This window comes from Orcinus orca, chromosome 16 (genome assembly GCF_937001465.1).
Source record: "Orcinus orca chromosome 16, mOrcOrc1.1, whole genome shotgun sequence".
NCBI lineage: Eukaryota > Metazoa > Chordata > Mammalia > Artiodactyla > Delphinidae > Orcinus > Orcinus orca.
Window position 1 is genome coordinate 22,698,883 of NC_064574.1, and position 15,783 is coordinate 22,714,665.

At 45.7% G+C, this 15,783-nt stretch overlaps 1 protein-coding gene across 4 annotated transcripts in view; it reads left to right on the forward strand.

The window, feature by feature from the left end:
* Positions 1-10,900, forward strand: part of BLCAP (BLCAP apoptosis inducing factor) — a 28,494-nt gene extending 17,594 nt beyond the window's left edge. For 3 of the 4 annotated variants that reach the window (XR_004484837.2, XR_004484836.2, XR_004484838.2), the window contains 2 exons: positions 4,731-4,948; positions 6,078-10,900. The gene's annotated coding sequence lies outside the window, so the exon portion shown is untranslated. The remainder of the gene's footprint in view (positions 1-4,730; positions 4,949-6,077) is intronic. The other variant, XR_007472184.1, reaches the window with a different exon arrangement.
* Positions 10,901-15,783: the final 4,883 nt, after the last annotated feature.

The following is a 15,783-nucleotide window of genomic DNA, read 5'->3' on the forward strand; positions in this document are numbered from 1 at the left end:
AAAAGCACCTGGAGCCTGTGTTGGCATGGAAACACAGGGATGTGGAGCGTTTCCAAGAGAGAATAATCAGCCGACAAAAGAGAAAAGCCAGTTAAGTAAGGACTGAGGGCCTGGCTGGAGCAATTAGGGGCCCCTAGATCCTCACAGGGGCAGTTCCTGTGAGAGGTGGGTCAGAAGCCCCCACAAGGTGGGCAGAGGAAAGTGAAAGGGGGAGGCAAAGCAGGCAGCATGGCACCTGTCCTGGGGAGTTCGGAATATGGGGGAGAAGCTGCTAGGGCTATGATTTGAGTCAGGATGAAATTCTGGGCTGGGCTGAGAGGAAACAAGGATAGACATGATGGAAAAGAGGTTGAAAGGGCTGTCACCTAAAGTCCTCTTGTCTGTATAAATCAGAGGCAAGATCAAAGGGCATGGGTGGTAAGGAGGAATAATGGCTATTGGTGACCTTGACTAGAGCTGTTGTCAAGTAAGAAAGTCTACATGCCAGTTTGGAGCTCACAGAGGAAGTGTGGACATCTCCCTAGGGGGTAGATGGAGAAGTAGGAGAAGGTGCAGAGTTCATGGAGCAGGGCCAGACTCAGCTGTGACTGACACTTCAGGGATGGATGCAGGAAGAGGATGCTGCTGCGGAGACTGAGAAGCAGTGGCCGGAGGAGAGGACCGAAAAAGTGGGGGCCCTAGAAGCCCAGGGAGGAGAGCGTTTCCAGAGGTCAGGGTGGCCATTTATGTGCCAGATGCACAGAAGTCAGGGGAGGTGAGAGCATCCCGTGGACCTGGTCTTTGGGGACCCCTGCCATAGCAACTCTGGGGGAGGGGGAGAAGCCCAACTGGGTGGGGGTGATCTGGAGACTGGCTGAGAAAGCAGGAGGGAAAAGGGAGACCTGAGAGGACAGAAGTTTCTAGAAGGTGCTGTTTCTTACACACTGACATTTGGAGGGAGGAGGGCTATGCGAGGACAGAAGAGCAGGGACAGGTAATGAACGGGGCCCCGGGAGCAGTGGGATTAAGTGTATAGGTGAAGGGATTAGTTGTGTTCGTGGAAAGGGGAAAAATTAAATCATGTACATTTTACCAAGTAACCTGATCTCTGTGTTTTTCTGGAGGTTGTTTTTATGCCCTCCCAGTACTGACTACAGCTCTAATTAGCAGTAGTTTCATCCTGCCTGATGTCTGGGGCTGTGTCTTATTCATTTTTGTACCTTTCGGTACCTAGCAACAGGCAGCGAGCTAGGTAGAGACAGAATAATTGTTTTCTGCTTGAAATCAAATGTCTGAAATGGAGGTTCAGAATTTTTTAACCACAAAGATTTTGTGACAAATACCAAGGAATTAACAGACAGGGAAATAAGAGTCAAGCTGTCTGTATGTGAGGCTGTCTGGGTCTCAGGAAATGCACTCTGCGCTCTGGTGCAGGCACAGCTCTTTATAGTTTTTATGGTGAGGTTGTGACCATTGGCTCATCTGGTCATGGCAAACCCACTTTCCTTCCCCTAGTGAGGCAGACAGCTACCGTTAGTCCCATTTCACAGGTTAGGAAGCTGAGGCCCAGAGAGGCAGGATAGAGGGAAGGAATGATGGGCATTGAAGTCGGTGGGGATAGGGCACAATCTTGAATGCTTCATTCAGGGTCTTCACCACCACTACCTGGTGGTATCTCCTAGACATTGAGGAATTCTATTTCTTCCAAAGTCAAGAGGGAGCCTTGGTCTAACTGGCGGAGCTCGGGCCTCATTCCATCCTCTGACAGGACTCGGGTGGTGAGAGGCAAGACCTGAAGGAGAGGCCTCTGTGGCTTCTGTGTGAGAGAGCATCCCATGTCCCACCACAGCCACGTAAAATAGGGAACAGGAAATCTCCCTAAACAAGCGTTGTTAGGGTGGAATAAGGGATGCTAGAAAGCCCAACGCCACCGCCCCCCCCAGACATCCATTATAGGAAGTAACCAGGCAGAGGCAGGGAGACCTGTTAGGAGGCCAGGGTCCAGATAAGAGAGGGAGAGGCCTGAACTAGACCAGTGGATATGGAAATAGATCCAAAACTTGGAGATAAGAACCAGAAATGATGGATCATTAGCTATTAGGGGGAGAGAGAGGGTGAAGACAAAGACTCCCATGTGTCTCTGGGGTCTTGACGGTGGAGAGACCTCTGGGAAGGGGACCACAGCATGGGGAGCCAATGTGAGGGGCAAGACAGTGGTCTCAGATACAGCCAAGGGGTCAGAGTCATAGCCAAGTGGAGCCCAGCAGGCACTTGGATCAAGGGTCTGGGGCTCAGGAAGAGATTCTACTGGAAGTACTGGCCCAGGGCCATGACCGCTCGAGTAATGGGAACCCGGAGAATGAGTGAGATCACCAGAGAATGGGGCAGGGCCCAGGGCAGAATCATGAGTTACAGTGACATTTGAAGAACCAATCAAGGTGTGGGTAGGCGACAAAGGAGAAAGAAAAGGAAAGGCCTGAGAGGCGCGGCAACCAACCAGAAGAGTGGGTTGCCATGGAAACCAAGGTAGTGAAGAGTTTCAAGGAGAAAGTAATCAACACTGTCAAATGCAGCAGAGAATTCCAGTAAGATAAAGACAGGATTTTTTTTCTTTAGATTTGATGATGAGTAAGCTTTTGATGACCTTAATAAGAGCATTTTGGAAGAGTGATGGGGCATAAGCTTAAATAATGTTGAGATGTGAGGGAGAGGTGAATCTGTCGCCAAGCGTCCTTTGAGGAATCTGGAAAGAAGACTTGGAGATGTGAAGGACAGGGGTGGGAAAGTTGAGCGTAGGAAAGGCAGGAGCAAGTTCATAGGCAGATGTCAACGCTCAAATGTGACGTGTTGTTTAGTGACGACAAAAGTTTATTCATTCTACATATTCTAGTTTATCACCTATTTTGTGCCTGGCATTGTGCCTAGCACTGTGGATTCTGTGGTGAATGAGTTAAAATAGGCAGATTTCCTGTTCTCATGGAGCTTGTATGGTAGTAGGGGAGAAAGACGTGAATCAGATAATCACACACATAAATGTATAACTTTTGACAGGCACTCCAAAAGAAAGGTGCCAAGTGCTGGAGGGTGCACAACAAGGGGACCTGCCCTAGGCCAACTCCAGGAGGCTTCCCTGAGGAGGTGACACTTGAACCAAGTTAAGGAGACAGAGTTAACTGGACAGAACAAATTGGAGAAGAGCATTCGGGGCAGAGGGAACAGTGTGTGCAAAGCAAGGTGCTGTGAGGCCAGAGAGGCAGGCAGTGCTGGCTGGGCAGAGCTTTAGAGGCCGGGGCTGAGCTCCTGTGTCCATCATGAGAGTGAGGGACACGTGCCTGAGGCCTGCCCTAGTATCTCCTGTGATCTGAGACTCTGGCTGGTCCATGGAGAAGTCATTAGAGGAATCACTTAGGGAGACCAGGTAGGAAGCTTCTGTCTGGACACAACACATTCTGGTCAGTCTTGGTGCTGGATGGATTGAAGAGGGGGAGGGAGAGGGGGAGGTATTCCAGAAGTCCCCTGAGTTTCTGGCTTGCCTTACTGGTGCGTGGCAGTGCTTTTCTACAAAGAAACTAGGCCTGTGAGGCAGACCCCAAGTCTGGTGGTAGACAGCTGAGGCACCCAAGCTGGGACATGGGGAGGAGGTGGCTGAATGCATGGACCTGGAACACAGAGCGAGACCGGTTCAGAACTCCTGAGGGGTCCTGAGTGGAAATGTAAATTGAAGTGGTATCAGGTTTCTGGAGCATTCTGAGGGGATGAGGGAGGCTGAGGAAGAAGAGGCCAGGCACCAACGACTGGGGCCTGTAAAAGGAAAGAACGACCCTCCTAAGGTACAGAAAAGAAAGGGCCAGAGAGGTCTTTCCCCAGAAAGATGGAGTGGTCATCAGTGGGTATGTGCAGAAAGGTCAGGGGTCAAGGGCACATCCACAAGCCCCTCCGATGTGCAACTGCACAATCACCATAGTGCCCCTGGAATTGGGCAGCCTGGGGTCCCTGCTGATTGCCACCCCCAGGGCCCATGGGAGACCTCTGGGGACCTTAACGGAGGCAGCTTTTGCCCGGGGTGGGGGGATGATTAAGGAGAGGAAGGAGAGAGGCAGCAAAGTCTAGGCCCTTTAAATTAAATTTTAGTCTTCAAGGAAAGAGCAGTGCTGGCATATGAATATTCTGAGGGAACGGAGCCTGAGTAATGGAGTGATTAAGGATGGAGACAATTAGTGAAATGAGTTCCCACGGGGGTTGGGTTCAAGTGTGGTGATGGATAAATTAGTTTGGGGCAATAATGTGTATTTGACTGAATGGGGCAAAATTTATTTATTTACCTTTTAGAGGGTAACTTGATCTCCATGTTCTTTTGGGAGCTTTTATCTGACCTATGTACCAACTACAGCTCTAATTAGCACCATTTTTATCCTGTCTCATGGCTGGGATCCTGTCTTCTTATTTTTTGTGTTTCTCAGCACCTAGCAACAGGCAGTAAGCTCTTTGGGTGCTGAATCAATATTATCTGCCTTGGAATGAAAAATCTGAAGTCAACATTCACACTTTTTGACCAGAAAGAATCTGTGACGATTCTCCGGAATTATGATGCAGGAGAGAACTGGGGTATTAAGTCATGGTGGCAGGGGTTTGCATGGGTGGGTAGGTGGAGAAAAAGTAAAGAAGTCGGCTCTCCTCGTCCTTATAAGCTCTGTGCCATTTATGCATGTTCACATTCATCATCTCATGTGAACTTCACCTTCCCCCACAAGCAACAGAGCATCACCCTACATCACAGAGGAGGGAACAGAAACTGGAGAAGCAAGTGCCTTTCTGACATAGAGCACAAGTAGCAGGAGCTGGATTCAACCTCAGTCCATCCAGGATCACAGTCCTTCTTCCCAGGACCAGGTTGAGCTGAGAGGAAGAAGAAGAGGGGTCTGTGAGGTCCAGGTGGAGACGCTCCGCAGGCACGTGCGGAAGGTTGGAGGTACGGTCCGACTGGAAACAGGATATTAAAGCATCGTATCAAACTGTGGTGATAACATCTGCAGCGCTAGCACTAGGGCAGGTAGCACTCTTGTCTAAGAAACCTCCCCCCCACATGAATGATATTTACATTGAAGCCCTCTGTATTTTTTTTTTAATGTTTTTCTTTAACCCATCTGAAATGGATTTCCGTGTATGGTGTGACACAGAGATCTAATTTGATCTTTTTCCAAATGGATAACCAGTTGGCTAAGCACCATTTATTGTCCCAACAGTATCTTTTCTCCCAGTTCCCTACGTCTACACTCTGTTCAGGTCTGTTGAGCTGTTTGTCTACTTCTGGGCCAATACCAGATTTTAATGAGCAAAAGCTTTATCTTACTACCCAGTAAGTTGAGCACCCCTCCCTTCCTTGCCCTTTATTCTTTTTTAAAATTATCTTGGTCGTATTGCACATTTACTTTTTCATATACACTTTCGAATCAGCTTGTCAAAGTTCCATGAAAAAAATCCTGTGGGAATTTTGTGTGGGATTTCATTGAAGGGAGAAATAACATCTTTAGGATATCAGTTCTTCCCATCCGTGAACATGGTATCTGTCTCCATTTAATCAAAGTCTTATTTGTTTGGTTTGATTTTTAATGTCTTTTAATAAAGGTTGGTTGCTTTTGTCATAAAGGTTTTTCACATTTCTTACTAGGTTTATTCCTGAGTACCTTATCAGTGTTGCTCCTTTTGTGAGTGTAAAAGGTTTTGCTGTTTGCTTTCCAAATTTTAATCAATTTACTAATCACGATGCTTCATTCGCAGACACACACTCGGAGTAAATGTGCTTTGTTCCTGGGCACACAAATGAGAGCACAGCACACATATAAAGTAGAAGTAATTGGCTGGAAATGAATTAGAATTTTTGAATTAAAATTTAATTATATAAGTAATACATGAATACATTTTCCTTTAAATAAAATTATAGTATTACAGATAAAGAAGTCTCTCCTGAACAGCCCCCCGCCCCTAGATCCCTCTCCCCCTCCCGAGGTAGCTCTCTTAGGCTTTTGCTGTTCATCCAAAATGTTTTCCGATGCCCATTGAAACACATCTTCTGTTCTCTTTTCGTGTGTTTTGCACAGACGTGATGTGTACAAGCTGGAGGTGTTGCTCTCAGCTTAGTGCGCCCTGTGGGACTCCTGGTGTAGCCGACGTGCTCTGCCGCAGTGTTCCTTGCAGCTGGCGACTGGCGGCCTTAGGATTACACCATGTTTGATTTTCTTGTTTCCTATTGATTGACTATTAAAATGTTTCCAGTGTCGTTCCATTAAGACAAACCTGTAAGAGCATCTTATATTTGTTCATTTTGCACATGTACAAGTATTTCTCTGGGATAGATACTTAGAAATGGAACTGATGGGTCATAAGGTATTCATATCTTAAATTCTAATAGAAATTTCTGAAGTGTTCTCCAAATTGCCTTCTAATGTAATCTCCTGCTAGCAGCGTGTGTGTGTCCATTTCCCCAGACCACGTCCAAGTTTTCCATTTTTAACCAGTCTGATGAGTGAGAAATAGCATCTTGCTTTAGTTGGCATTTTTCTGAATTACCTGCAAGACTGAAGTCTTCATGTGTTTACTGTGCATTTTCATTTCCTCCTCTGGATTGCTTGTGCATATCCTTTGCCTGTTTCTTTTTTTTTTTTAAGGTTTTTTTTGTCTTTTTGCTATTGATTTTTAAGAGTTTTTTATTTGAATATTAATACTTTGTCATGTATATTGCAGATGTTTTCTACATTGTGATTTGTGTCATTTAATTGTGTAGTATCTTTTTGTCTTAGAGAAATTTTAACTTTGATACGATCAAATTTGTCAATCTTACTTTTAGGCCATTTTTACAGTCTTATTTAAGAAAGTATTCCCTGTATCAAGGTCATAAGTATTTACTGTATTTCCTTCTCTAAAATTTATAGTTTCTGTATACATACATATTTAAGCCTTTATACTATATACAAAAAATAAATTCCATATGTACAAATCTTAGGATCTAACTTTAATTCCTCCCCATTCCCCCCAAATGGATAGGTAATTGTCCCAACACCATTTATGGAATAATATATCATTTCTCCGCTGATTTAGAACTGCCTCCTCTGCCTGACACTGAATTCCAATGCGGGTCTGTGTCAGAGCTCTTTCTGGTCCACTGATCTATTTGTCTACTCCTGAGCTTGCTAATATGCTTTGCTAACTGGCAGGACAAATCCCACCCTCTCTGTTGTTTTTGTAAAATTGCCTTGATCATCCTTGCATATTTGTCCCACCACATGAATTTTAAAATAGCCTGTCGAGTCTCAGGAAAAATTCTGCTGGGATTTTAATTGGGATCACATTGAGTTTTAGGTAAGTTTGAAGAAAATTGGCACCTTTATCATATTTGAGTCTTCTGCCAGTGCTCGTTGCTATTATCTCTCAGTTCCGGTCACTCTCATGTCTTTCAGGGAAGTTTTATGGTTTTCTCTAAAGTCTTGCATATTTCTTGATAAATTTATTCCTAGGTTTATTACAGGTTTTGTTGTCAACTGTGAATAGGGTCTCCTCTCCCTTTATTTGTTTGGCCCTTGTTTTTCCATATTTCATTTCAACCTGTTTACCGATCAGTGGGCTTGACTTGCAGACACACATGCAAAGTGAACATTCTTCCTCCGGGGGCACAAATATGCAAGCACCACCAAACACAGAGAGCCGGCGTAATTGGCTGGAAACAAATTAGAGTATTTTCAGATTATACTTTAATTAACGAAGTAAAGCATGAATACATTTTCCTTTTGAAAGTCGGACAATATGAATGTAACTAAAGTTTCCTTTGGCCACCCTCTGAAATCCTAGTTTCCCTCCCTCACCCGCAGTTTTATGTGTCTCCTTCCATAGAAATGTAAGTATCAATGGAGGTATTTTGAATGAATCATCCCACTCTATAGAGATTTTACTGTAAGCTGTGTTTTTTCACTCCATCTTATATTTCTAAGATATACTGATACAAATAGCTCTTGCCAGTTCCTTTTAGTAGCTGTGTTATATTCATTCCCATGAATGTGCTACATTTTTCCTTCCTAAGATCCATGGACATTTAGTTGCATCCTTTTCTTTCCTCCATCATAAGCAGTGCCACAGAAAATAGCCTTACATGTGCCTCTTCTGTAATGTTTCTCTAGGATGGTGATTGAGAAGTGGAATTTGTGTTCTCAGGGTTTCCACATTTTTAGTTTTAGATGTTACCAAAGTGTCCTCCATAATTTCTGTACCGTTTAAACTTCTAGCCAGAGGATATGGGAGGACTCCTCACACCATAAGTGATTGTTTTAAATGTTTGCCAATTTGCTGGGTGAAAAATTGAATAATTTTTTAAAGTTTATACATACCTGTTTGCTAGTGAGATTTTCATATGTGTTTTAGGCATTTGTATTTTCTCTTTTCTGAATGATCTGTTTATTTTTGCTCATTTAAAAAATTAGGTTGTTTGTCTTTATCTTATTGATTTTTGAGTTTCCTAGTGTAATCTGGATATTAATCTTTTGTGTGTGTGTGTGTGTGTGTGTGTGTGTATATGTATATATATATATGGCACATGTTTTCTTCCAGCTTGTCTGTTGCCTTCAAATTTTGTAGGGGCTTTTGTTAGACAGAAGTTATCAATTTTGACATAATCAAATTTATCCATCTTTTCCTTTATTCCTTGTATTTATATATCATGTTTAGGCCTTTCTTACTCCTAAGGTTTAAGTATACTCTGTATTCTTTTCTAGTAATTTTGTTTTTATTTGGGTCTTTTTTTTTGTCGGGGGGTATGCGGGCCCCTCACTGTTGTGGCCTCTCCCGTTGCGGAGCACAGCCTCCGGACACGCAGGCTCAGCGGCCATGGCTCACGGGCCCAGGCGCTCCGTGGCATGTGGGATCTTCCTGGGCCGGGGCATGAACCCGTGTCCCCTGCATCGGCAGGCGGACTCTCAACCACTGCGCCACCAGGGAAGCCCTATTTGGGTCTTTAATGCAGCTGGAATGTATGTTTATGATTGAAATGAGATATGATCTAATCTTTCTGCAAACATACAGCTGATTATTGCAACATGACGGACTGTCTAGTTCCTTCTCTCTCCACTGATCTGAAGTGAAACTCCCTCATATACTGAATTGCCATGTCTAGGTAGGTCTGAGGCGCTGGTTCTTTTCCACCAGTCTGTATATTTCTGTCTGCATCAGACTGTTTTATCCACTCTAGCTTGAGACCACCTTTTGATATCTGTTAAGTAAAATGTTCCATTTCATTGTGCTTCCTGTTCAATTAACTCAGCTAACTATTACTGCACGTTAACTCCTCCACATGAATTTTAAAACCTGCTTGTCAGGTTCTGTGAATTTAAAGATTAATTTGGGGAAAATCAATATCAGTACAATCCTGAGTCTTTCAATCCATGAACACAGTATAGCCCTGCACTCATTCTGATCATCTAAAGGGCAGCCTTTAGTCCTATTTTATGGTTTTCTCCATAACGAACCTACCAATTTCCCGATGGGTTTATTCCTATAGTTTTTATTGTTGTTGTGAATGAGTTCTCTCTGCACCCCCTGTTTTGTTTTTCTTTTGCTTGCTACATTTTTTTTTTAATCCATTAATCACTGTACTTCATTCATAGACACACACAAAGTAAACGTTCTTCCTTCCTGGACACAGACGTGCAAGCACTGCCAAACACAGAGCTGCCATAATTGGCTGAAAATGAAAGGGAACTTTTCAAATGAAAGTTCAATGACATAAGCGCAACATGAATATATTCTCCTTTTTGAGAAATAGAACATTGCAGATGAACCTAAAGTCCCTTTTGGGCACCACTGCCATCCCATTTCCTTCTTACCCAGAGGTTGCTACTGTAATGGGCCCAATGTACACTTTTCTAGACTTTCTAAAAATTTGTAAATACGTAGGTAGGTACCCACAGGAAGTTACATGGTATAGTTGTCTCAAGTAATGAGAATTTTATCTTTTCCTTTTCACTTTTCATTGATACTCAATTTTTGTATTGACCTGGATTTTATTATGGTTACAGAACAGAATGTCAGTATTATCACCCATCACGATGTGATGACCAGTGACCTTCTGTAGCCAAACCATAGGCAGATGTGAAAGTACAGATGTAGAAGCTGGGAGATAGCAGTGGAGGGAAGGGGTCAGAGGACTGACAGGGACGGTAATGGGAGGCACAGGAGCGTCTGTGGACACACAGTGGAGTCAGGAGTGAAGGGGCAAGTAGGTTTCTTAAAATTAAAAACCAACAGAGGTACTTGACAACTGTGGTGGGAGAAGCAGGGATGGTGGGGAGTAGTTTCCAAGTGACCCAAAGCCTAATCTGCCACATGGGACATCAGTGGGTCTTATGAACTATTTAGAAATAGGGTATCATAGATGCTGGTCAGAAAACTCTCATGACCCGATTTTGACTAGGATCTTGTGAATATTGTCAGGCAGCTTCAAGGAAGCACTTTCCTCCCTGGTTAAAGGGATGCATCTGGAGAGCTTTATTGGTCCTGCCCCTTCCTTTCTGCCTAGGTGCTGTTGGGTAAAAACGTGATACTTGGAGCTCTGACAGCCATCTTGTGACCAGGAGGGGAAGGCCAGGAGATGCAACTCTGTGCTGACTCAGTTCGGACACCTGGCACCACTGACTTCTGGACTTTCTTTGAAATAAATAAAATGGTGTTACTGTTTAAGCCACTCTCGGGTGTTTTGTTAGATGCTGGTGAAAGCATCCTTCCTAATGCAAGGGATCTAATTGTTTCTTAGAGCTGAGAGGTGACCTAAAGGAACAGATCACATACTCTGGGGTGAGAGTTTGGGGATGGGGAGAAGGCAGAGAAGGCTGCTCTTCTGTCCTCTTGGAATTTTTTTTTTTTTTAACAATGTGTATGTATTACAAGGAAAGAGACAGAAGACTCGTTTTAAAACAGTTCTGATAAGAAGTGTTTCAAGATGTGAACAGTGGTTGCCTCTGGGTGCTTTGGGTACTTAGCAATTTTCTAAGATGTCCACAAATTATTTTTGCAATTAAAAAAATGCAAAGACCCAAGTTCTTAGGAGATAAAACATGAGAGAGGTAAGTTTTTTTCGTTTTTTTTTTTTTTGTTTTTTTAATTAATAAATTTATTTTTGGCTGCATTGGGTCTTCGTTGCTGCTCACGGGCTTTCTCTAGTTGCAGCGAGCGTGGGCTACTTTTTGTTGCAGTGGGCGGGCCTCTCATTGCAGTGGCTTCTCTTGTTGCGGAGCACGGGCTCTAGGCGCGCGGGCTTCAGTAGTTGTGGTGCATGGGCTCAGTAGTTGCGGCTCAGGGGCTCCAGAGCACAGGCTCAGCAGCTGTGGCGCACGGGCCCAGCTGCTCCACAGCATGTGGGGTCTTCCCGGACCAGGGCTCGATCCCACATCCCCTGCATTGGCAGGCGGGCTCTCAACCACTGCGCCACCAGGGAAGCCTGAGAGAGGTAAGTTTTGATATAGGAAAAGGAAGGGCCCAGAGTTTAGAAGACACTGCCCAGGTGAAATCCTAGATAAAGACTTGGATTCAAAAGACTTGAGAGCTGCGAGATTGGGGGGAGGCGAGGGGAGCAGGCAGAGTAGGCGTGGATCTCATCTCTTACCTGGTCCCCATGAGGCCAGCAACCTCCATGGGATACACCAAGGACAGAAATGAGTCCAGCATGTGTGGGGCACACAGGTTTGGGGCCTGGAGGCAACACGAGGGAGAGCACTGACCTGTGTGTCATGCCGAGGAATTTGGGCTTTTATCCCAAGGGTAGTGAGGAACCAGTGAACGTGCTTAAGCAGAGAGACCGATGTGATCACGTTTTCATTTAGTCATGTTTCTTTGCCAGTGAAAAAAAACTGAAACCAGCTCAGACAGAAACAGAACTTGATTGGCTTCTGTAGCCAAACCATAGGCAGGCTAGTTGGGCGTCCAGGTCCCCTGAAGCCAGAGACTTGACTGTCAGACCCTTCCTCTCCCATCTCCATGTCTCCATGTCTCGCCGCATGCCAGCCCCACCCTCCCAGACCTGCCTCTCCACATGCTGGCATTCATGGCTACCGCTGTTTTCCATCCCTCAGGTTCGTGACCAAAATAGCCCGAGGTGAGAATGCAGGAATTTGGTTAAGAGGCAATCAACGATGGCCAATAAGGTGGGTAATGTAATAAGAAGGTGAACTTTGTTCAAAACGGGACAGCAAAATGATTTTCCAGGAGAGTTTGCATTGGTTTAGGTAAAGAAAACAATAAGTCCTGTCACCCCTCTGGCTACCTGCAGAAAAGGGTTTGAAGGGGCCCCCCACAAGCCTGGAGGCAGGGAGAATATCTAAGAGGCCGCCACAGCTATCCAGGTGAGAAGGGATGCAGTGCTGAGCTAAACAACGCGGCTGGTGGCGAGGAGGTGGATTGAAGAGACGATTAGAAGTAGAAATAGGAGCCCCAGGGCCAACCAAGCACGAGAGATGAGAGAAGATGAAAAGTTGAAGATGGCCCCAGTTTGCTGGCCCAGAAACAGCCACAAACAGATACAACTGTATTGCCAAAATACAGTTTCTTTATTTCTCCGTGACTCAAGGTCACTCTTACCCCCCCCCCCCCCCGCTCCTTTTCTGTTCAGTAGCACAAACTTAGTCGGTTTGAGGTAAACGCAGTCACATCTGGACGTTCCCTGAGTCTCTCTTAAGTAGATTCTTGGTCCACTTCCAGCTTCTCCACTTTCCACTGCTGCTTCCCTTCTCCTTGAGGGTGGTCCATGTTCTGGGCTCTCCTAATTTGTCCTGGCCCCAGGGTGTACATCTGATTCTGGATCCCAGGCTCTATCAATTGCCATCCACTGAACCAACACATCCCCACCGAACACTTGCCCTGACCACAAAGCATTTCCAAGTCCACCAGCTACACTCACGCTCTACCCTATACCCTCATCGTGATCACCTTGCTACAGGGACACAGAGGACTGTGGAGGACACCCCCAGGCCCATCTGTCGAACACCTGCTCCCATCAGGGCTGTCAGCCTCTCCAGCCCTTGCTAGGAGGTGTTGGTCTCCTGGCAAACACCATGAGGAACCAGGCAATATCCCCTTCTACTCTGGGATAGCCCCAAATTTCTTTTTGGAGATCTAGCATCTACTGTTAGTTCTGTCTCCATGTGATTCCCCTCCTCCCTCTAGCTGGTCAAATTTTATCCCTTACAGGCAGAAAGACAGCTTCTGCATTCTTCCCTATTTACTGTTCATGGCATCAATTTCAAGTTCTGAGTCTCTTCGGTTCTTTTGTCTTTACAAAAGATCAGTGACCACAACCAAACACCGTGTCTCTGTTGTAGGTTTCAAGAGACTATTTGAAATCACTGACTGTCTTTCTCATTGCCTTCATGCTGTAACAACCCAAATCCTCCCCCAAAGCCCTGACTGAATGGGAAGAGAGTGACCATGGTAGCTAGTCTCCAAAGATGGCCACCATCAATTCCTGCCCTCCCTGTATGCACATACTACTCCTCACATCAAGAGGTAGAGTCTCTATCCTTTCCCTCCCTGTGAATCTGGGCTGCCCTTAGTGTTTACTTGGCCAATAGAACATAGGGCCAATAACAGAAAAGACATTCTGGGACTTGGGAAACTAGGTCATTGGGAGCCTTGTAGCTTCCGCACAGGCCTCTTGAAACACTTGGTCTTGGGACATTCCCTCTTGCAACCCAGCTGCCAGGTTGTGGGAAGTCCAACCCCTATGGTGAATCCACATGTGAGTGCTCCGATCAACAGCCCCGGCTGCCAGCTGTGTGAATGAGCCATCTTGCACAGTAAGCCCAGTTGAGCCTTCGATGACTCAAGCCCCAGCTGCCTTCTGACCGTAAGTCCATGAGTAACTTTAAGCAAGAACCACCCAGCTGAGCCCTGTCAACACCCAGAACCATGAGAAATAATAAATTGTGTTTTCAGGTCACTAAAGTTTGGACCTGTTTGTTACGCATTAAAACAGTGACAGGCAAGGAAGTGGGGGTGGTGATGGTGGGAAACACATGGAGAAACATACAGAATAGTGTCCTACTACACAGCCTGTAAGTGGACCATTATAATACAGTGTGGTAAGTGCGATCATGAAACATAGATATGTACAGAACTTTCCAGAGCAGGTGACCACTGGTCTGATTTCTTAAAGATGAGTAGGAATAAGCAAGGTAGAAGGCACTGGAAGGACATTCCAAGCAAAGGAAGCAGCACAAGCTAAGCCCCAGAAGTGAGGAGTAGCAAGAGTGAGCTTCAGGGCATTTGGGGTTCCTGGAAAACTAGAGAAGAAAGATGGAATGAGAAGAGTGGATTGCAGAACGGACAGAGATCAGACCCTTCGGGGCCTTGGGTGCCCTGGAGTTTGGACACCATCCTGCAGTCAGTGGGTGCTATTTTTACACGAGCGATGTGTTCGGATTTGTGGTGTGGGAAAATCACTGTGGGAGCCAGTGTGAAGGCTAGATTTGGCAAGTGACGGTCTCTGGGTAGGGAGATCAATTAAGAGACTCTGGTTATGGTCCAGGTAAGATAGGATGAGACCTGACCTGGAGCAACGGCAAGAGGGATGGACGGAACCCAAAAACCTTTAGAAAATAAAGTCAGAAATGCATGGTGATTTTTGGCTGTTGGGATGAAAGAACCAACGGTGATTCCCATGTGTCTTGGGTGGGGCCCTCAGTGGATGGCGGGGAGGTGCTTGGGAGGGGAAGCACAGCATGGGGGGCAGTTTGAGGGGGGCAACAATGGGCTCAGTCTCAGGTAGAGCTGGGCTGGGGGTACAGCCAGGTGGGCCCCAGCAGGCAGCTGGATCCCAGTCCAGGAAGAGATTTGACTGGAGGGGCTGACCCAGGGACAGAGGATAACAGGACCTCTAGGAGTGAGTAATATCGTCATGGAGAGAATGGGAGAGGACCCAGGGCACAACTGTGAATTATGGTGACATTTGAGGGGCTGACTGAGGCGTGGGCGGTCGACAAAGGAGAGAGAGAAGGAAGGACCTGAGGGATGAGAGAAACAACTAGGAGAGGGGGTTGCCAAGGCAACCAAGGTAGTGAAGAGTTTCAAGGAGAAAGTAATCAACACTCTGATATGGCCCAAATCTCAGAAAAATAAGAAGCAAAGCCCTTTGAATTTAGCAATCAGGGGGCTATTATGAACGTCAGCAAGTACTGTTTTGGGGGGTGAAGGGGTAAAAGCTAGTTTACAGGGGCAATGGAGTGAATGGGTGGAGGAGACGCAGACCTCTCCTGAGGCTGGATGACTAGGGGAGGAGTTGGGTGGCAGCAAGAAAAATGCGAGTGATCAATGGAGGAGTTTTGAAAATGAGAGACCCTAGAATTTTCTCTTCTTGAAAAAGGGCATCAGCAGAGAGGGAGAGGATGAAAAGAGGAATGATTTGTGAGCCGGGATCCATCTTCTGAACCCAGCTGAAAGGAAACAAGTGGGTATGATTGGAGATGCCTCAGGGAGGAGAGGAAGCCATGGAGAAGACTCCCGGTGATGCCCTTTCTGATCCTGAAAAACTTGATGGCAAGGTTGTCTACACTGTCAAATTCTGCAGGGTCGTTAAGACTGATAACAAAGGGAAAAGGTGCATTGAACTGAGTAGCTCGAGGGTCATTTGGTGACTGTTCTCGATACTCTACACTGACCCCTCCAGAGCCATTCTCTTTTTGCATCCTGTTCCGTGCCCTGGATGACCAACCTTTATACCACCCATGCTTTCTGCCCTCTGGTTTCTAGTTGAGTTTGACCAATGGAGGAACCAGT